The sequence below is a fragment of the Odocoileus virginianus genome, chromosome 10, assembly GCF_023699985.2.
Source record: "Odocoileus virginianus isolate 20LAN1187 ecotype Illinois chromosome 10, Ovbor_1.2, whole genome shotgun sequence".
Lineage (NCBI taxonomy): Eukaryota > Metazoa > Chordata > Mammalia > Artiodactyla > Cervidae > Odocoileus > Odocoileus virginianus.
The window spans coordinates 51,699,757-51,721,388 of record NC_069683.1 but is presented as its reverse complement, the minus strand read 5'-3'; the positions used below and the strand labels follow the sequence as shown (position 1 = coordinate 51,721,388).

At 44.7% G+C, this 21,632-nt stretch overlaps 1 long non-coding RNA gene across 1 annotated transcript; it reads right to left on the bottom strand.

Moving 5' to 3' along the window:
• Window positions 1-7,920: 7,920 nt before the first annotated feature.
• LOC139037030 (uncharacterized) lies at window positions 7,921-8,857 on the bottom strand. Its single transcript, XR_011489812.1, has 2 exons — window positions 8,537-8,857; window positions 7,921-8,060 (listed from the first exon to the last, which is right to left on the bottom strand). It is a non-coding gene; the product is annotated as an uncharacterized lncRNA (long non-coding RNA).
• Between the last annotated feature and the right edge of the window lie 12,775 nt (window positions 8,858-21,632).

Below are 21,632 nucleotides of genomic sequence, written 5' to 3'. Positions count from 1 at the left end.
CCTTCTAGATGAAACCAATAAATGTAAAACCTCTTCTCCAGTTGGCAAACATTTAGGTAGGTGATCTGCAACATACCAGGCTCTGGGCTGGGCCCCCAGATCTGGTTGGTGGCAAACCAGAGACACTGCACATAGGGAGAAACATCCTTTACCTCTCTGTACACTCGTGCAGGCCTGTAAAAGAGAAACTCGTCCCTTGAGTTTCACTGTTAAACTAATCAGACAAGGAGGCCGTTAGGTTGAGAGACTTTTATGCCTTGGTAGCCTATACAAACTGGAGAAGGCAATGGCACCCCACTCCAGTACTCTTGCCTGGAAAATCCCATGGATGGAGGAGCCTGGTGGGCTGCAGTCCATGGGGTCGCTAAGAGTCGGACATGACTGAGCGACTTCACTTTCACTTTTCACTTTCATGTGCTGGAGAAGAAAATGGCAACCCACTCCTGTGTTCTTGCCTGAAGAATCCCAGGGACGGGGAAGCCTGGTGGGCTGCCGTCTATGGGGTCGCACAGAGTCGGACACGACTGACGTGACTTAGCAGCAGCAGCAGCCTGTGCAAACAAACCAAAACCTAACCAATAATTCCTCAAGGGTAAGAAACTGAAACCTAAGAATATTCGCGCTGAGTCGCTTCAGTCGCGACAGACTCTTTTTGACCCTATGGACCATAACCTGCCAGGCTCCTCTGTCCATGGGATTCTCCAGGCAAGAATACTGGAGTGGGTTGCTATGCCCTCTGGAGATCTTCCCAGGGGTGGAAACGGCATCTCTCACATCTCCTGCATTGGCAGGCAGGTTCTTAACCACTAGCACCACCTGGGAATCCTAAGGATAACCAGTCACAAACAGCCACCTTGGCTTCCCTAAACAACGCAATACTTAAGCTATGAGCCTATCACATCATTGCCTTTCTTTGCTCCTGCCTCTTCTCTGTAGAAGTCTTGCCCCAGTTGATGCTAGTGGAGCTACTAACCACTTCCAGTTGGGCATTGCCCAATTCTAATCACTGTCTGCCTACATAAACTCTCACAATTTTTAACATGCCTCCCTTTACCTTCTAACATTGCCCAGAAACCACTGTTTGCTCCCTTAACTTCTTTCACCTTCAGAAGAAGCAGTGACTAGTATTGCTGAGACTGGAAAAAGGTCAAACAGATATGTGACTGTCCATTTCTGCTGCTCCTTTGGAGATGCTACTGCTGGGCAGAACACCCTTCCTTCCTCCTTTTAGTAAGATTTCCCCAGTCAGCTGCTCTGCATTGAGGCCCATGGTTGTCCTGCTATGCCGCTCTGATGGGAGGGTGGTCTCTACACAGGAAGGAAGGGGTGGAAAGCTCATTTGTCTCTGGGCCATAGCACTCTCTTCAAAAAGAGAAATTTAAAAATTTAAAAATAATAGTTTTATTCAGTTCAGTTCAGTTCAGTCGCTCAGTTGTGTCCAACTCTTTGCGACCCCATGAACGGCAGCACACCAGGCCTTCATATCCATCACCAACTGCCAGAGTCTACCCAAACCCATGTCCACTGAGTCGGTGATGCCATCCAACCATCTCATCCTCTGTCGTCCCCTTCTCCTCCTGCCCTCAATCTTTCCCAGCATCAGGGTCTTTTCCAATGAGTCAACTCTTCGCATCAGTGGCCAACGTACTGGAGTTTCAGCTTCAACATCAGTCCTTCTAATGAACACCCAGGACTGATCTCCTTTAGGATGGACTGGTTGGATCTCCTTGCAGTCCAAGGGACTCTCAAGAGTCTTCTCCAGCACCACAGTTCACAAGCATCAATTCTTCGGCACTCAGCTTTCTTTATAGTCCAACTCTCACATCCACACATGACCACTGGAAAAAACATAGCTTGACTAGACGGACCTTTGTTGACAAAGTAATGTCTCCGCTTTTTAATATGCTGTCTAGGTTGGTCATAACTTTCCTTCCAAGGAGTAAGCGTCTTTTAATTTCATGGCTGCAATCACCATCTGCAGTGATTTTGGAGTCCCCAAAAATAAAGTCAGCCTAGTAACTAAAGCCTAACTGACTCTTATTCTTATTTCTCAATTCAAAACTCCCAGCTAGAGGACCTGAATAATTGTCATTGCCACCAACCCCACCTCTCTTTCCAAAACCCTTCCTTCTTCTGGAATGCAGGCTGGTAGGAAAGCCAGATCAGCCCCAGGCGGCTGTCATCCGGCAGAACCAATGGGATGGTGGGGATCAGCCCACACCACTGTGGCAACACAGCTCAGTCCTGCAGGGCAGAGAAGGCTTCCTGGAAGAAAGGATGCTCAAGAAATGGGAGGGGGAGCAGGAGCTCAGCAGGTGACAAGGAGAAGATTTGGTGGAAGGCTGCAGGGGGCCCCCTCAGGACAGGTACCCAGGAAGGAACAGCCTGTATTGCATCTGGTTGTAGGATGGAGAAAGGATTTGATGAGGCCAAGCGTGGAGGAGCAAGGCCAGATAGGAGGCCATCACCATTACCTGGGTGGGAGCAGATGGTGGTGTTGATGCCGAGAATTTGGCCTCTGTGCAATAGTGCCAAATCACCTCTTAGAGACAGAGTTTTAGGTGAAGTAGAAATGAATAGCTTTATTGCTTTACCAGGCAAAGAGGGTCCCAGCAGGCTTGTGCCCACAAAAATTGAGTGTACTAATGAAGGGCAGGGTGGGGGGAGTGATTTGGTGAGAAGTTTTATAACCATGGTTCAAGAGTGGGGTTGGTCATAAGGATCAGGGTGTGTTCAGGGCCTCCACTCCTTTATGTGGCCTCAGGTGAGCTTTTGTAGTTCTCAAGGTTATCAGACTATGACCTTCTCTCTGGAATGAAGGGTGCTTCATCAAGAGTTCATCTTCCATTTGGGTTGGGTGTGGGGGGTGGTTAGCTCTACTGAAGAACTCAAAGGTGTTGTTTTGTCTATCCCTTAAGGTAGAAACAGGACCCTGCCCTAAGTCTGCAGTCTCCTTTCTTGATGGTGTCTTGATGACTTCTTATCTCTGCATTCCCTCCCTTCCCTAATTAGCAACTGTTTGAACCTGCCCCTTGGAACTCAGGGAAGGTCAGGGAGGCTGGAACCTATGCCCTACAAACAGGAAACAGGGGACACAGAAAGGCTTCCCTGCCCGGAGCCCCACAGCAGGGGCTGTTTCAGAGTGGACTGCGGCAGTGGCCCAAGGTGGAGGCGGAGGGGAACTATGGAAGGATTTGAGGAATATTCGTGAGATAAACCTACCTGACGTGGTGACTGATTTGATAAGGGGGTGAGGGAGAGTGGAGGTGGGACAGCTGGCAGGTTTCCAACCCTGGGACAGTCTTCCAGATCCGCCTTGAGCTCAGGAGGGGAGGACGCAAGGGGAGAGGTAAGGGGATGCGGAGAGCCAGGGGCAGCCCCCTGATGCTGAAGGCGTGTTTATTTCACCTTGTTAATGTTCCCCTAATTAATACTGGGAGAATGTGCCTACCACTTCACCATTACACTCTGCTGATTTGCCCCTAGAGACAAAACGAAATTGGAATTAAGAAGAGACAACGGAATTGCTGGCAGGATTATTAGCTTCAATGAAGTTAATGAAAGGAGTGGGAGGTGGGAGGAGTTGAGAGCCTCAGGGGGGCTGTGACTAAGGCTGGGAGCTGCCGGCTGGCAAGAGGTTGGGAGGAGGCTGGGAGGGTGCAGGGAGGAGCTGCCATGGCTGGAAGGACTCTCGGCCCTTCAGGGCTCCCATCTGGGGGTTGCCCCAAAGTCAGGGTCTCCACCGAGGCAGGATCCCATGGGAAGAGGACAGGAATCCCAAGTAGGAGTGGGATGTCCCAAAGCAAAAGGAGTGCAGTGGGGTGATAGAGGGGGATGCAAGGCTGAGTGTGGAGTAGGTGCCTTACCCCTGAGGCCCTGGAGAGGGGTCCAGGTACTGGGCAGGCCCAGATGCCTTCTAAGCAGGGTCAGAGTCCAGCTGCCTGCCCCACTGAGGGTAAAGTGGTTGCATTTCTCCAGGTGGAGCCCAACTGAAACTCCAACTACACAACAAAGTTGTCATCTACCCCCAGGTACCAAGGACACAGAGAGCTGGATCGCAAGTCCCTAAAGCTGGACAGAGACATGAATGGAGAAAGCAAAGATCATTAGAGCCCAAGCCCCTCAAAAACAGCAGCATTCAGGCCAGGCACATCTGCACACACATATACTTGGTCTCACACACTCACCACAAGCCCACATAGTCAACCAGCCCATGTGTGCATATAGACCCACACTCACATGCACACATGTGCCCTCACACTTGCACACGCACCAAAACTTGGGAGGTTCTAACACTAGTTTGTCAAAGACTATCTCCTTTGCAAACCCATGCACATGCCAGCTCCTTTCCCAACGGCCTGGGGCTAGGTCCATCACTCTTCTGATTTCTGTCTCACTGGACTACCTAGATGGGAGGCAGGGGTATAAGGTCACTCCAGCAGGGTTGCCAGGACAACCAGGCTCTGTTCCCTACAGCTAAGCCCCAGCTTGCCCTCCACAGTGAAATAAGGAGATGAAGCACTCAGGAAACATGATGCAGTTTCATTTCCAGGTGGGTTTTTTTTCTTATAAGTAGCTCATGAGTCACTAGATTAGCACCTTTCCAATTACTGGGAGGCAGAAACCCTATTATCACAGAAACCTTCCTGCAGAATGACGGCTCTATTCTTTTTGACGGCAGCAGCCAGTCCCACAGAGAGCTGCACAGCTCAGCAAGCTGGGAGCCGATGCTCCCAGGAACTTCATGTCCTTGTTTCCAAAGTGAACTTTAAAGAACTCACATCACAGCCTCAGCAGCACCTCATGTGCTCAACAAGACATACCAGGACCGCCCAAATGGGGAGACTGGGGAAGGGCGAGCGAGCACATTTCAGGACCAGGGCTGCCTTGCCCTGCCCCTGTAGAAGCCTGCAGCATGGAAGGCTGTGCTTCAGAGAGGTTCTGGAGCACGCTGGGAAGAGGTGTTGGAGATCCTGGAGGACTTTGGGGCTAAGGCAGTCAGCAGATTGGGTCAGATGAACAACTAAAGCTGTTCAGACCTCGGGTTCAAGGGTTGTCCTACACCTTAATGAGCCACACCATGGGCAATAAACTGAGTGGGAACCTGGCTCTGAAATCACCATTCCCTTGCTATCTGACACTGACCCACAAAGCCCTGATCCTTTGTTTTCTCATCTGTAAACTAAGTGGATGCTGATATACTCCCTTCCAGCTATTATTCCAGCTGTCTCTCAGGGAAAGTTACACCTGGATCCATTAAGACTGCCAGCCCCTTCTAGCTGGCAGCTTCAGGCAGGGATGGATCTCTTGGCCCTACAGGGAGCCGGCTCCTCCTCCATTATCCTAATGCCCATATTCCACCACCATTCTCCCCATGATGTACCCTGAGTCCCAGGAATGAGCTAACAAACATACCTTGACAGTTGATTATGTACCAGGTACTACACAGGATGCTGGGTAGATTAGATGAGTAATAGTAGCAATTGATACCCTATGCTAAGCACTCACTGTGAGCTGGGGACTGCATATATATGACCCTACTGTCTCCTCCCACAATCCTGCAAAGAGAAGAATCTATTGTTGCAGGGAAGAACCAATTTTGACTGTGTGTTGGAACTCTTTCTTTGACTTGCTTTTTTGTTGCTTTTGTGATTATAAGTATATGATGACCTGCCCCAGAAAACACTGTCTGGCTACCTGACCCTTTAGTGCCTTTGTTCAGGACCCTATCATCTGTGGATGGCAGGAAGGAAGAAATTAACACATCCCCTCCCTGAGGCTTGCCATTCTAAGAGAAATTTACAAGATAAATGGCTTTTTTACTTTTCCTCACCTCCCCCCTCATCTCTGTTCTATAAAAGAATCTGGCATCCAGAACCCCAACAAGATGGTTATTTGAAGACATTAGTCTGCCTTCTGCGTGCTCTCCGATTACATTCCCTGCCTCAGCACCTCATCCCTGATTTTGTTGGCCTGTCTTAGACTCAGTGACATTGTGTTCATTCTACAAATGAAGCAACTCAGCCTGAGTCAAGTAATATGATCATCAGGATTCAAACTTGAGAGTTGGAATTGAAGCCTGTGCTCTTAACAACAGATAGGTCACCTTCCAGGATGGTGCAGGCCACCACCTTCAAAAATCTCAGGCCGGCAGGGCCTCTGATGATGGGACCTCTCTCAGATTTCCTCTGCCCCTGTTGAGATGCAGGTCACCAGGGTTGATTGATGGGCACTCCAGACCACAACCCTCAGGGAGGAAGGGACTTCCTGGGACCTGAGATTCTGGAGCCCAGAAATACTCAGCCTCGCCCAGAATGTCTCCCTTGTTCAGAAAGGGAGGTCTGTGTAGGAAGAGAGGGAGAATCCGACTCCTTGTCCCATTTCCTCCCTTTTCCTTCCCAAAGCTAAAAAAATTCACAAGGTCAGCACAAAACATTTAGAAAATAACAAAGTACAGCCAGAAGCCAACCTAGTGATATAGGAGATAGATGAGCTCCAGGTTAGACATTTACACCTGGCCTCCGGTTATTTCACAAGGCATGAAGAAGTAGGCTTCAGGCTGAATACTTCACAAATGTTAGCATTTCTTGAGAGAAGAGATAGGTGGGTTCCAGTTAAGGCATTTACAATCAGCCTCCTGTTTGCCCTCCAAAATGGAAGTAACACAGAAACAGGGGCAATAGCCAGTGTTTGTCTCTTGTAAACACCTCAAGGTAATAGTCATGGCAAGTAAAGGATTACTGTTTGAGTAAAGAATTAAGGGATCTCCGCCCCCTCCTCTTTGGGACAAGGGAGACACTACACACGCACAGAAAAGGCTCCTTGTGGGTCAAAAGTCAGGAGATAATTCCAGGCCGCATGAGTCTTGCTCGTGCCAAAGGCCTTCACTTCGAGATCCATCTTGACTGAGGGGTGTGTGCACACCCAGAGGAGGGTCCCAGGGTAGGTCAGGTATAGAAGAAGAAACCAGATAATTGGCCTGAAGGAAGGCCAAGGAGAACTGACCAGTATAAATGTCCTAACAGTCCCTGTATTGCGCTCCCCCTCACTAGGAGGGATGCCCACACCCTTTCTCTCTGTGCGTGTGTCTCTGCCTTGCTTCTGTCTGAACTAAACAAACTGCTTCTCTATGCAATCTCCCACTTGTTATGCTATGTCTCTAATAATAAAGTTTATACCTGCCTTCACAGGTTCTACCTCCATAACAAATGCATTTTTCACTGGGGGCAAAGATCCAGGGAAAAACAGTTTCTACCCTCTAGATTTACTAGTCTGGGGGCTAGGATTCCTGGTTCTTATCCAAGCCACCCAGGTTCAATTCCCAGGCAGGGAATTAAGATCTTGCTTCAGGCCAACACTCACTGCTGCCCTGTCAAGATCACCAGGACAGCCTAGGAGCCAGGAGGACACAAAGGGTGATAGGCTGGTGGGGTAGAAGAGGCTAGACCTCCAGCGGTCTCAGTTTCCCTCAGTTTATGATTCCAGTCTTGGTGCAGTGTTGTCCTTTGGCTTGGGGACTTGATGCCTGCGTTACAGCAAAATATTTTTTTTTTGCACTTTAGGCAGTAGAATGCAGCTGGTTGTGTCTTCTTTGGTCTTTCAATCTGTAGCAAAATTCTATGCTGAGATCAGGAACCCCTGGCTGGTTCTGCTGTCACCAGAGTCTTTCATGTTCTGAGTTTCTTAGGAGCTCCAGGTCAGTGGGTCTGCTATTCTCAGAGATTACTTCCCCAGCAACACAACCACCACTCTCCAAGCCAACATCAGAGACATACCAGGGCTACAAAGCCATTCAACATTGAGAGAGGTCAAGTGTTAATTTTTCCCTGTAGTATCTTAGCAATGAAATTCTGTTTTCCAGAGGCACAAATAAAACTTCTAGGGTGTACAATGGCAACAGTTTTCAACATTTTTCAGGGCTAGTTTTCACTCAGATCACTTATTATTATTGCTATTCGCTTTCTTTTTACAAATAGTCCAGATCTATTAAGGAAATCAGATCAGAAACGGCATCAGCATTGTTGACGGTTGGATTTTTCCTCAGCTATGTCTTCTGTAGCCTAGTGGATGTCAATTGCATAATTAGAATTAGTTGTATCATTTAATTAGTTGGAACATTTCCTATTCCCCCAACTGTTTAAGTCACTTGAACTTAAATGTAACTCTACTGAAGAACAAAAGATCTCCATAAATATTGCAGTAAAAATTATAATTACACTTCAATTGCTCCATGGATTTACTTGGATTAGTTGGAAAGTTCTCCTCTTCTGGAATGCCTATCTCTGCCTCTCAGCTCTTTTATAGACCATTAATTAGCCAAATAACCATCTTGCTATTTGACAGGCTCTGGATTCTAGTTTGATAGAAACCTACAACGTCCAGGGAGACTGGCCAAGCTGGAGAAGGAGCATCTCACAGCCTGTCCCAGCTGAGCTGGACTGTCTCCTCTTCTCACCATACCTGCTGTGAAGTAATAAGGAGAAGAAGAAGACAGAGGAGGAGGAGAAATAACCAGATATGAGGATTTATAACTTACCAGAAAATGTTCTGACTGCCTTATATGTATTATCTGGTTTCTTTCTTGCATCAACTCTGAGAGGCATCTATATTTCCCCAGTTTTACTGGTGAGGAATCTGAAAACAGAAATACTATGTAACTTACCCAAAGATACACTATGAGGAAATTTCAGAGCTTGGATTCAAACACAGATTTGTCTTGTTCCAAAGTTTATTTATTCCACTAGTAACCTTCCATTTTGCTTTCCAATCTGTACCACTAAACAGGCCTATAAAGGACTATACTGGATGAGACCCTGGTCTATTTCCACTAAACAGGCCTATAAAGGACTATACTGGATGAGACCCTGGTCTATCTCAAATGATTTCAAGATCATATGGGAAAAATGATCTGGAGATCACCCCATTGGTTATTGTCTGGAGAAGCTACTCTCATGAAAGATATTCTCTAAACTATTTCTGACATCACCTACATCCTTAATCAGCCACCCTGGTCCCTCTGAATATCTCTCTCTACCACAGACTCTTAGAGTTGAAAGCCCCTTAAACATTACGCAGTTAACATCCTCAGTTTGCATAGAAGGAAACTAGGGTCTAAGTCACTTAATCAAACTCACACAGCAAGTTAAGGTCAGAGCAAGTTCTGGTATCCAGATCTGATAATTTTTGTTGAATAAGTGAGGTCTTTCTCCCACCAGCCGACTCAGAACAATGTCCCTTCAGCTACTTCACCTCCCATGACCAATTCATCTGACCTCTAATTATGTCCAGAAGGCCCACTCAGGTTTAAGATTCTGGGACTTTGACTATATCTTCAGCCTGCGCAAAAATCACCGTGACAAGATCCACTTGTTCTGAGTCACAGCATAAAATAGCATTTCCTCTGCTGCCCCTTCAGTGAGAGGCAAAGGGTGCCCTCCAGACCCAAGATCAAATCCCTCCCATCTCAGACTCTGTTCTGACACTAGACCCTCCTCATTGCTCAGTCACCTTTCTCCACCTCTTTTCTATCTCTGGGATTAGGGTTGTTGTTTAGTCACCCAGTCATGTCCAACTGTTTGCAACCCCATGGATTGCAGCACACCAGGCCTCCCTGTCCCTCACCATCTCCTGGAGTTTGGCCAAGTTCATGTTCATTGGATCCCTGATGCCATCCAGCCATCTCACCCCCTGATGCCCTCTTCTCCTTCTGCCCTCAAGCTTTCCCAATATCAGAGACTTTTACAGTGAGTCATCTGTTCACATCAGATGACCAAAGTACTGGAGCTTCAGCTTCAGCATCAGTCCTTCCAGTGAATATTCAGGGTTGATCTCCCTAAGATTGACTGGTTTGATCTTGCTGTCCAAGGGACTTTCAGGAGTCTTCTCCGGCACCACAGTCTGAAGGCATCAGTTCTTTGTCATTCTGCCTTCTTCATGGTCCATAAAGACCATAGCCTTGACTAAATGGACCTTTGTTGGCAGAGTAATGTCTCTGCTTTTCAAAGCACTGTCTAGGTTTATCATCACTTTCCAGCCAAGAAACAATCATCTTATGATTTCATGGCTAGAGTCACCATCAGCAGTGATTTTGTAGCACAAGAAAAGGAAATCTGTCACTACTTCCACCTTTTCCCCTTCTATTTGCCATGTAGTAAGGGAACTGGGGAGAAGGAAATGGCAACCCACTCCAGTGTTCTTGCCTGGAAAATCCCATGGACTGAGGAGCCTGGTAGGCTACAGTCCATGGGGTCGCAAAGAGTCGGACACGACTGAGCGACTTCACTCACTCACTCACTCACTCACTCACTCAAGGGGACTGGATCAGAGAAGGCAATGGCAACCCACTCCAGTACTCTTTCCTGGAGAATCCCATGGACGGAGGAGAGCCTGGTAGGCTACAGTCCACGGGGTCGCTAAGAGTCAGACATGACTGAGCGACTTCACTTTCACTTTTCACTTTTCACTTTCATGCTTTGGAGAAGGAAATGGCAGCCCACTCCAGTATTCTTGCCTGGAGAATCCCAGGGACAAAGGAGCCTGTTGGGCTGCAGTCTATGGGGTCGCACAGAGTCGAACACGACTGACGTGACTTAGCAGCAGTAGCAATGGGACCAGATGCCATGATCTTAGTTTTTTTCATATTTAGTCTTAAGCCAGCTTTTCTACTCTCCTCCTTCACCCTCATCAAGAGGTTCTTTCGTTCCTCTTCACTTTCTGCCATTAGAGTGGTGTCACCTGCATATCTGCGCTTGTTGATGTTTCTCCCGCCTATCTTGATTCCAGCCTGCCTGGCATTTCTCATGATATGCTTAGTGTATAGGTTAAACCCCAGGGTGACAGCACACAGCCCTGTCGTACTCCTTTCTTGATCTGGAACCAATCAGTTGTTCTATACAGAGCTCTAACTGTTGCTTCTTGACCCGCATACAGGTTCCTTAGGAGACAGGCAAAACAGTCTGGTATTCCCATCCCTCTAAGAGCTTTCCACCGTTTGTTATGATCCACACAGTCAAAGGTTTCAGTGTAGTTGATGAAGCAGAGAAAGATGTTTTTCTGTGATTCCCTTGGTTTCTCTATAATCCAGTGAATGTTGGCATTTTGATCTCTAGATCCTCATTTTTTTCTAAACCCAGTTTGGACATTTGGAAGTTCTTGGTTCACATAATGCTGAAGCCTAGCATGCAAGATTTTAAGCATGGCCTTACTAACATGGGTTCAGTTCAGTTAAGTTCAGTCACTCAGTCTTGTCTGACTCTTTGTGATCCCATGTACTATAGCACACCAGACTTCCCTGTGCATCACCCCTGGAGCTTACTCAAACTCATGTCCATCAAGTCGGTGATGCCATCCAGCTAGCATGGGAGATGAGCAAAACTGTCCAATGGTTAGCACATTCTTTGGTACTACACTTCTTGGGAACTGGGATGAGGATTGACCATTTCCAGTCCTGTGGCCACTGCTGGGTCTTCCAGATTTTAATGAATGCAAAACCTCGATGGCATCATCCTTTAGGGATTTGAATAGTTCTGCTGGAATTTCATCACATCCACTACCTTTATTAATAGCAGTGCTGCTTAAGGCCCACTTGACTTCACACTCCAGGTGACTAACCACATCATTGTAGTAATCTGGTTCATCAAGATCTGTTTTATACAGTTCTTCCATATATTCTTTCCATCTCAACCTGATATCTTCAGTGTCTACCCAATCTCTACCATTTTTATCCTTTATTGTGCCCATGTTTGGATGAAATGCTCCCTTGATATTTCCATTTCTTCTGAAGAGATCTCTAATCTTTCCCCTTTTGTTGTTTTCTTCTATTATTAAGCACAGTTCATTGAAGAAAGCCTTCTTGTCTCTTCTAGCTATTCTTAGAAATTCTGCTTTAATTGGAAATACCTTTCCCTCTCTCCCTTGCTTTTCACTTCTTTTCATTCTTCCACTATTTGTAAAGCCTCCTCAGATAACCACTTTGCCTTCTTGCTTGTCTTTTTCTTTGGGATGGTTTTGTTCACTGCTTCCATAGTTCTTCAGGCACACTGTTAACTAACTGGATTTAGAAAAGGCAGAGGAACCAGAGATCAAATTGCCAACATCTGCTGGATCATAGAAAAAGCAAGAGAATTTCAGAAAAACATCTACTTGTGCTTTATTGATTACGCCAAAGTCTTTGACTGTGTAGATCACAACAAACTGTGGAAAATTCTTCAAGAGATGGGAATATCAGACCACCTTACCTTTCTCCTGAGAAATCTATATGCAAGTCAAGACAACAGTTAGAACTGGACATGGAACAACAGACTGGTTACAAATTGGGAAAGGAGTATGTCAAGGCTGTATATCATCACCCTGCTTATTTAACTTATATGCAGAGTACATCATGCAAAATGCTGGTCTGGATGAAGCACAAACTGGAATCTAGATTTCCAGGAGAAATATCAATAACCTCAGATATGCAGATGACACCACCCTTATGGCAGAAAGTGAAGAGGAACTAAAAAGCCTCTTGATGAAAGTGAAAGAGGAGAGTGAAAAAGTTGGCTTAAAACTCAACATTCAAAGAACTAAGATCATGGCATCCGGTTCCATCATTCCATGCAAATAGATGGAGAAACAGTGGAAACAGTGACAGACTTTATTTTCTTGGGCTCCAAAATCACTGCAGATGGTGATTGCAGCCATGAAATTAAAAGACACTTGCTCCTTGGAAGAAAAGTTATGACAAACCTAGACAGCATATTAAAAAGCAGAGACATTACTTTGCTGACAAAGGTCCATCTAGTCAAAGCTATGGTTTTTCCAGTAGTCATTTATGGATGTGAGAGCTGGACTATAAAGAAAGCTTAGCATCAAAGAATTGATGCTTTGAATTGTGGTGTTAGAGAAGACTCTTGAGAGTCCCTTGGACTGCAAGGAGATCAAACAGTCCATCATAATGGAAATCAGTCCTGAATATTCATTGGAAGGACTGATGTTGAAGCTGAAACTCCAATATTTGGGCTACCAGATGTGAAGAACTGACTCATTGAAAAATACCCTGATGCTGGGAAAGATTGAAGGCAGGAGGAGAAAGGGATGACAGAGGATGAGATGGTTGGGATGGCATCACCGACTCGATGAACATGAGTTTGAGTAAGCTCCAGGAGTTGGTGATGGACTGGCATGCTGCAGTCCATGGGTTTGCAAAGAGTCAGACATGACTAAGTGACTGAACTGAAGTGACTCCCTTGAATCTATTCATTACGTCTATTATGAATTCATATGGAATTTGATTGACTTCATACCTGACTGGCGTAGTGTTTTTCCCAGTTTTCTTTAGTTTAAGCCTGAATCTTGCTATGAGAAGCTGATGATCTGAGCCACAGTCAGCTCCAGGTCTTATTTTTGCTGACTGTATACAGCTTCTCCATCTATGGCTATGAAGAATATAATCAATTTGATTTCAGTATTGACCATTTGATGATGTCCATGTGTAAAGTTGTCTCTTGTGTTATTGAAAAAGGGTCTTTGCTATGACTAGTGCATTCTTTTGGCAGAATTCAGTTAGCCTTTGCCCTTCATTTTGTTCTCCAAGGCTGAACTTGCCTGTTACTCCAGGTATATCTTGACTTCCTACTTTTGAATTCCAATCCCTGATGATGAATAAAACATCTTTTTTAGGTGTTAGTTTTAGGAGATCTTCTAGGTCTTCATAGAACTGATCAACTTCAGCTTGGATTGGATTGGATTATTGGATTGGGGCAAGGCTTGGATTACTCTGATGTTGAATGACTTGCCTTGGAAATGAACCGAGATCATTCTGTCATTTTTGAGGTTGCACCCAAGTGCTATATTTCAGACTCTTTTGTTGATTATGAGGGCTACTCATACCCTACTTATTAGGGTGCAGCTCCCTAAAACTTTCTCCATGCCCCTTTGTAATTCTTCCTTCTTCTACCTCCATCTTCTGCCTCCACCAGGCAACCACTGCTGTGTTCTATGTCACTACAGGATAGTTTCCTTTTTCTATAATTTCATATGAATGAAATTCTTGAGTATGTATTCAGAATCAGTAATGTTTCTCTAATTATTGAGTAGCATCCAACACCACAATTGTATGGATATACCATATTTTGTTTATCCACTCACCTATTGATGACCATTGGGTTGTTTTTAATTTTTGGTGAATACAGAAATTGAGATATAAAAGACATATAAAGCTGCTATGAATACCTACTGGAGTATGCAAAACTAGGCCAGTTTTTGACTATTCATTGACCAGGTCAGGGATGATTTCTTCCATCCAAGACAACTGTAAAGCCTCATCTTTGCAAGGTTTTTGAGTTCTCAAGGTCTCATTGGCATGACCTCATTAGATATTCAATACAACCCTGTAAGGTAGGTAAGGCAGGTTTTAGATACCATTCAAATAGGTGAGAACATGCTAATCACATGCTAGGTCCTCGCATCCCGTTAAGTCCTGTAAGACAGACACTGAAGGATCTTATGTTCGAGTATTTTGCAGATGAGACTGAAGTTCCTGCCAAAGGACACACACTGAGAGCTGACAGAGTGGGAAACAGAACTCAGGTCGTCACACGCCCCCTCCCGTGTCCCCTCCATATGCACACTGTTCCCAGAGGGCCACAGGTTCTCAGGAGCTCTGTCTGAAAGCGATATTGACTGGGAGGTGAAAGAGGGAAGAGAACGAGGAGAGAGAATGAAGAGCAGGTAAGCATGTCTCTTTGACCCTCGGCTAGACTTTATGGTGAGGAGTCCCACACAAGCTGCGCCAGGACTTCCGTTTCCTGAGGCATTTTGTGGACACGATCGCTAAACCTGAGGACCTAAGTTCTGTTTGAGGAGGACTCTTGCTGTTACTGTACCAACTATACTGTGGTAGACCTTACAGATCGCCAAGTAGGAGGGATTTCCCTAGTGATTGGCTCTTCTCCCCCAGACTTCATGGACAGCAGACCTGGGAATAGAAGGGAAACAGACAAAAAAGTCTCAGGCTCTGCTCTTGGGGCTCTCACAGTAGGGATGAAATGCAATATCCCCCCATGTGAATCTACTTCATTTCTTTGTATGGTCGAAGAATATTTCATTTTATGGATATGCTGGATTTCCTTTATCCATTCATCAGTTGATGGATACTTGGGTTGTTCGCACTTATGAATAACACTGCTATGAACATTCATATTTGGGTGTGTATAGGAGTACTATGACAGAGACCATATGCTTATATCATAGCCCTGCAACAGTCACAGCAGGACTGACAGGCAGCTAGGGGACAGGGGAGATTAGGGGGATCAGTCTGGGAAGACTTCCTGGAGGAGGCAATGTTTGTGCCACTTTTAAAAGCTCTGCTTGGATAAACGGAGGAGAGAAGCAAAGTGAGAAGGAGGAGAGAAACAAAGTGAGAAGGGCTGTTGGGTAGAAGGTAAGAAATAAAGAGAAGATATTCCAAGCTGACTGAGAAAGATCAAACTTGCCTTATTTATACTTGCTTGAGCATAGACTGGACTGTCAAGGGAGGGTAAGCAGTTATGTGCTTCAAACATGATTCCCACATGACCCTCACAAGCGCACCTTGCTACACAAGGAAGGTTTTTATGGAAAAATCTCAAGATCTAAAGTCAAACAGTCCTAGCTCCTCTGCTTAGCATCCATGTGGTTATAAGATTTCTGAGCCTCAGCTTCCTCATATATAAAATGGAGACTGTGATAATCACCATCTAAGGAATCATTCATTTGTTCAATATATATGTACCTACTCTATGACATGCCATGATGCATGGTACTCAAGGCATGCTTTTAAAAAAGAAGCTTGGAGGGACTTCCTTAGTTGTACAGTCAATAAGAATCTGCCTGCCAGTGCAGGGGAGGCAGGTTCCATCCCTGGTTCAGGAAGATTCCTCATGCCGTGGAGCAACTAAGCCCATAGGCCACAACTACTGATCCCATGCCCAAGAGCCTGCAAACCACAGCTACTGAAGTCCATGTGCCTAGAGCCTGGGCTTGGCAACAAGAGAAGCCACACCAATGAAAAGTCCGTGCACCACGCTAGAGAATGCCCGCTCACAGCAAGAAAGACCCAGCACACACAAAAATTAGTTAATTAAAACAAAACAAAATAAAACAGAAGCATAGACACAAAAAGACCCTCTAGTACCTCCCGTCCAGGATTCCACTCCCCTCCAGCTCTGCCCTGCACTTTCTAGTGTTTTCAAGATAATCCATTAAAAGGAAGCCCTCCTGAAACTCCCACTCGCCCAGGAGAAGCTGGTAGGTGTTAAAAAACACAACCTGCCAAAGGGAAATTGATTGATTGTGCTTAGCAAAGAGTTCCTTTGGCAAATCTGAGGAAAAACCTTGGCCACAGATCATTCAGAGACTTAACTCAGACTGGAAAAAAAAGGAAAGTGGTGCTTTTCAGGGTTGAAATACAGCCTGCAGCAGTATTGCTGTGGCCTGGGGCTCCTGCTGCTTCTGCCTCGGCACAACCTGAGCTGTTGGCAAAGGCCCCTTGCCCACACCAGGCACCCCAGACCCTGCCGTTGGACCCTAAGTGCAGGAGACAGAAGGCCCTGAGGGCACAGCCTTTCCAGTCTCCAGCTGTAATCACAGCTAATTGAATCTCTGCAAATTCAAAATTGGCTCCTGATTGAATTCAGAACTTTTGTTTAATTAATTACAATTCACCTGAAAACTACTGCTTCCCTCAGACTACGTGGTTAACCATTTCCTCCCCACCGAGACCCTTGGCTTCCCTGAGCCAAGAAACTTGAAAAAAATCTCCTTCCAGGGAGATCCCTAGTTAAGATTCAGAGCACAAGCCAAAATATCGAGGCATGGAGGACGTGAAAAGACAACTCAGGATGGGAGAAAATGTTTGCAAATCTGCTAAGAGTCTAGCATCTTGAATATATAAAGGGCTCTTACAAGTCAAGAAAAAAAGTTTTTTAAATGTGAATAGACATCAGTATATGTTTTTTTTTCAAAAGTGTTTTTAAATGACTGCTAACTTTATTAAAAGACTATCATCTTGTATCTAATCTTTTGGGATTTGTTTTTTACTCATATTTAAAAAGACTTATTCATATTAATGTGTTGTTGGTAGTTAACATTAAATTTAATTCATAGGCATTTTTGTCCTGGTAAATGTTTAACCTTTGGTGGCCAACAAAAGTCTGTCTAGTCAAAGCTATGGTTTTTCCAGGAGTCATGTATGGATGTGAGAGTTGGACTATAAAGAAAGCTGACTGCCGAAGAATTGATGCTTTTGAACTGTGGTGTTGGAGAAGACTCTTGAGAGTCCCCTGGACCGTAGAGGATCAAGCCAGTCCATCCTAAAGGAAATCAGTCCTGAATATTCATTGGAAGGACTGATGCGGAAGCTGAAGCTCCAATATTTGGGCCATCTGATGTGAAGAACTGACTCATTGGAAAAGACCCTGATGCTAGGGAGGGTTGAAGGCAGGAGGCGAAGGGGACAACAGAGGATGAGGTGGCTGGATGGCATCACCAACTAGATGGACATGAGCATAAAGTAGGCTCCGCGTATTGGTGATGGACAGGGAAGCCTAGCAGGCTGCAGTCCATGGGGTTGCAAAGAGTTGGACACAACTGAGCTACTGAACTGAAATATTTAGCAATCAGCTTCCTAGAAAACAAAATATATACATTAAATAAGTTCTGGTCACCAATTCAGACCAGGAGTGAGGTCCTCCCAACCAAGCAATTCTCCAACACCAGTTGTGTGTCCTACCAATCAATTCAATTCTGATAATATCTACCTGGAGATAGCATCTGATTCCAAGTTTAAGGGCTCAGTTCTGCAAGTTTGTCCTCAACTTCAGAGGCCAGTAAGAAGTCCAGGTTCTCACCTGTGTTTCTTTGTATGGAAATACAAAAAACCTCAAATAGCCAAAGTAATCTTGAGAAAGAAGAATGGAACTGGAGGAATCAACCTGCCTGACTTCAGACTCTACTACAAAGCCACAGTCATCAAGACAGTATGGTACTGGCACAAAGACAGAAATATAGATCAGTGGAACAGAATTGAAAGCCCAGAGATAAATCCACGTACCTATGGACACCTTATCTTCGACAAAGGAGGCAAGGATATACAATGGAAAAAAGACAACCTCTTTAACAAGTGGTGCTGGGAAAACTGGTCAACCACTTGTAAAAGAATGAAACTAGAACACCTTCTAACACCATACACAAAAATAAACTCAAAATGGATTAAAGATCTAAATGTAAGACCAGAAACTATAAAACTCCTAGAGGAGAACATAGGCAAAACACTCTCCGACATAAATCACAGCAGGATCCTCTATGACCCACCTCCCAGAATATTGGAAACAAAAGCAAAAATAAACAAATGGGACCTAATGAAACTTAAAAGCTTTTGCACAACAAAGGAAACTATAAGCAAGGTGAAAAGACAGCCCTCAGATTGGGAGAAAATAATAGCAAACGAAGCAACAGACAAAGGATTAATCTCAAAAATATACAAGCAGCTCCTGCAGCTCAACTCCAGAAAAATAAATGACCCAATCAAAAAATGGGCCAAAGAACTAAACAGACATTTCTCCAAAGAAGACATACAGATGGCTAACAAACACATGAAAAGATGCTCAACATCACTCATTATCAGAGAAATGCAAATCAAAACCACAATGAGGTACCATTACACGCCAGTCAGGATGGCTGCTATCCAAAAGTCTACAAGCAATGAATGCTGGAGAGGGTGTGGAGAAAAGGGAACCCTCTTACACTGTTGGCGGGAATGCAAACTAGTACGGCCACTATGGAGAACAGTGTGGAGATTTCTCACCTGTGTTTCTAACCAACTGACTATAGACTGGAAGTGTCAATGACCCCCTTCTTGAGTTACAAGTTAAGGGCTTAGTCCTGTAAGGCTGCCCCTCACCCCCTTCACAAGCCAACTGCAAGTCTGGATTGTCACTGGTGCTTCACACGGAGTGGCTACAAATTAGAGGTTTCTATAGTCCCCCTCTTGCTGCTGCTGCTAAGTCGCTTCAGTCGTGTCCGACTCTGTGTGACCCCATAGACAGCAGCCCACCAGGCTCCCCCGTCCCTGGGATTCTCCAGCCAAGAACAGTGGAGTGGGTTGCCATTTCCTTCTCCAATGCATGAAAGTGAAAAGTGAAAGTGAAGTCGCTCAGTCGTGTCCGGCTCTTAGCGACCCCAAGGACTGCAGCCTACCAGGCTCCTCCGTCCATGGGATTTTCCAGGCAAGAGTACCGGAGTAGGGTGCCATTGCCTTCTCCGAACCGCCCCTCTTAGGTTTGATTAATTTGCCAGAGTGGCTGGCAGAACTCAGAGAAACATTTTGCTTAATAGATTACCAGTTTATTTTTATAAAAGAATATAACTAAGGAAGAGCGGGTGGAAGAGATGCATGGAGTGAGTTATATGGGGAAGGCATGGAGTGTCCATGCTGACTCTGAGCACACCAGTCTTCCCAAATCTCCACATGTTCACCAGCCCAGAAGCTCTCCAAACCCTGTCCTTTTGGGGTTTTATGGAAGCTTTATTACACAGATATGATTGATTTAATAACTGGTCACTGGCCAACCTCCAGATCCTCTCCCTTGCCCCAGAGTCGGGGAATAGGAATGAAATTTCCATTCCGATAATCACACGGTTGATTTTCCTGGCAATCCGCCCCCACTCTTAGGTGCTTTCCAAAAGTCACTTTCTTCTCCGCAAAACGTATTTTTGCTCTGTAGGCCTTCAAGTGATAGTCAGGTACGAATGAGAAAATTGGACCATAAAGAAGGTTGAGTACCAAAGAACTGAAGCTTTTGAATTGTGGTGCTGGAGAAGACTCTTGAGAGTCCCTTGTACTGCAAAGAGATCAAACCAGTCAATCCTAAAGGAAATCAACCCTGAATATTTATTGGAAGGACTGATGCTGAAGTTACAGTATTTTGGCCCCCTGATGCAAAGAGCCGACTCATTGGAAAAGACTCTAATGCTGGGAAAGATTGAAGGCAAAAGGAGAAGGGGGCAGCAGAGGATAAGAGAGTTAGATAGCATCACCAGCTCAGTGGACATAAATTGCTCCTGGAGCAAACTCCAGGAGATAGTGAAGCCTGGCGTGCTGCGGTCCATGGGGTCACAAAGAGTCCGACATGACTTAGCAGCTGAATAACAACAACCTACCTGCAAGGTGATCCTGGGTATGAAGAACGGATTGTCTTCACATCTTAGTTTTTTTACTCATAAGGTGGAGATAATGCTTACCTCACAGGGTCTTTGTGAGGCTTATATGGCCTGGAAGGATAATGCTAAGATGAAGCAAAAAAAGTAGCTATGAAAAAGGATCAAATAGGAACACTGGATGTGAAAATTTCAATCACTGAAATAAAGAAGTTGATAAATGACTTAAATAATAAAAATGAATTACATTGGAGCAGAGACAAGTAAGATGAATGATTAGATTGATCGGTTCTCCCAGAAGGCATTGAGAAGTAATAAAAAGAGGGAAAATATAATTTGAAGCTAATGAAAATAAAAATAAGCTAAAAAAAGTACAGGTATAACCATCTGTACAATAAGAAGACTTGAAGAAAAGAAATAAATGAAAAAAAAGAGGATTTCCTTTAGGATTGACTGGTTTGATCCCTTTGAAGTACAAGGGACTCTCAAGAGTCTTCTCCAGCACCACAATTCAAAAGCATCAATTCTTCGGTGCTCAACCTTCTTTATGGTCCAACTCTCACATTCGTATCTGACTATCAGTTGATGCTTTAAAAAAAAAACAATGGTTTTTCAAAATTAAAGAAAGATGAAAGACAGACGAAAAGGGCTCCTGGCTAATAAGATAGAATTAATAAGAAAAACTAAACATAAATATGATTTTAAATAAGTTAAACATAACCACTAAAAAGCATAAAAGTAGAATTCAGAATTTTCAAACCAGTAGAGGAAAATTCTATTCAATGAAAGATAAGAAAGGAAAAAAGAAGAAAGTAATATATGGTAAGCAAAAATTAGAAATAAGATGACTGAATACATGTGTGCTCAGTCATGTGACTCTTTGAGACTCCATGGACTGCAGTCCACCAGGCTCCTCTGTCCATGGGATTTCCCAAGCAAGAATACTGGAGTGGGTTGCCATTTCCTACTTCAGGGGATCTTCCCAACCCAGGGATCAAACCTGAGTCTCTTGCATCTCCTGTGTTGGCAGGATTCTTTACCACTGAGCCACAGGGGAAGCCCCAAGATTACTGAAATAAATACTAAGTATAAAATTAATTACATAATTTGTGTTATAGATTGAATTGTGTCCCCCCGCCAAAAGATATATTAAATTTCTAAATCCCAGTTCCTCTCAATGTAAACTTAATTTGGAAATAGGGCTATTGTAGATGTAATTAGCTAAATTAAGATGAGGTCATACTGAGTAGGGTAGGACCCCAATCCAATAAAATTAATGTCCTTATAGAAAGATAGCCATGGGAACACAGAGACACATGGGGAGAATGCCACATAACAACAAAGGCAGAGACTGGAGTTATCCAGCTACAAGTCAAGAAAAGTTGAAGATTGCCAGCAAGCCACCAGAAGCTAGGAAGAGACTAGAAAGGATTTGCTCACAGATTTCAGAGAGTTCA